Raw genomic sequence first — 224 nt, 5'->3', positions numbered from 1 at the left:
TCAGGCCTCATGTCCCGCCATCTTTCCTGCCCCGGGAGGGAGGCGACCACCTTTATTCAGGAGCCCGGGGCCACGCCTGGCACACGGCACATGCTCACAGCCTGAGGCTGCCTGGTGAAGCCGGAGGCTCGGCTGGGTGGCGCTGCGCAGCCAGCTGCCAACTGCTGCTAGGCATTCTGATCGTTTCTAAACACGACCTGCCAAGTCCTACTTTGTGGTAAAGC

At 62.5% G+C, this 224-nt stretch overlaps 1 protein-coding gene across 4 annotated transcripts in view; it reads right to left on the bottom strand.

Moving 5' to 3' along the window:
- The window catches only part of CMIP (c-Maf inducing protein), a 213,864-nt gene that overhangs the window by 47,097 nt on the left and 166,543 nt on the right, over positions 1-224 (bottom strand). The gene's annotated exons all lie outside the window — the stretch shown is intronic.

Source organism: Bison bison, unplaced genomic scaffold, assembly GCF_000754665.1.
Source record: "Bison bison bison isolate TAMUID 2011002044 unplaced genomic scaffold, Bison_UMD1.0 scf7180017864295, whole genome shotgun sequence".
NCBI classification, from domain to species: Eukaryota; Metazoa; Chordata; class Mammalia; order Artiodactyla; family Bovidae; genus Bison; species Bison bison.
Note: the sequence above shows the minus strand (reverse complement) of the source record. Positions and strands in the feature narration are given on the sequence as shown.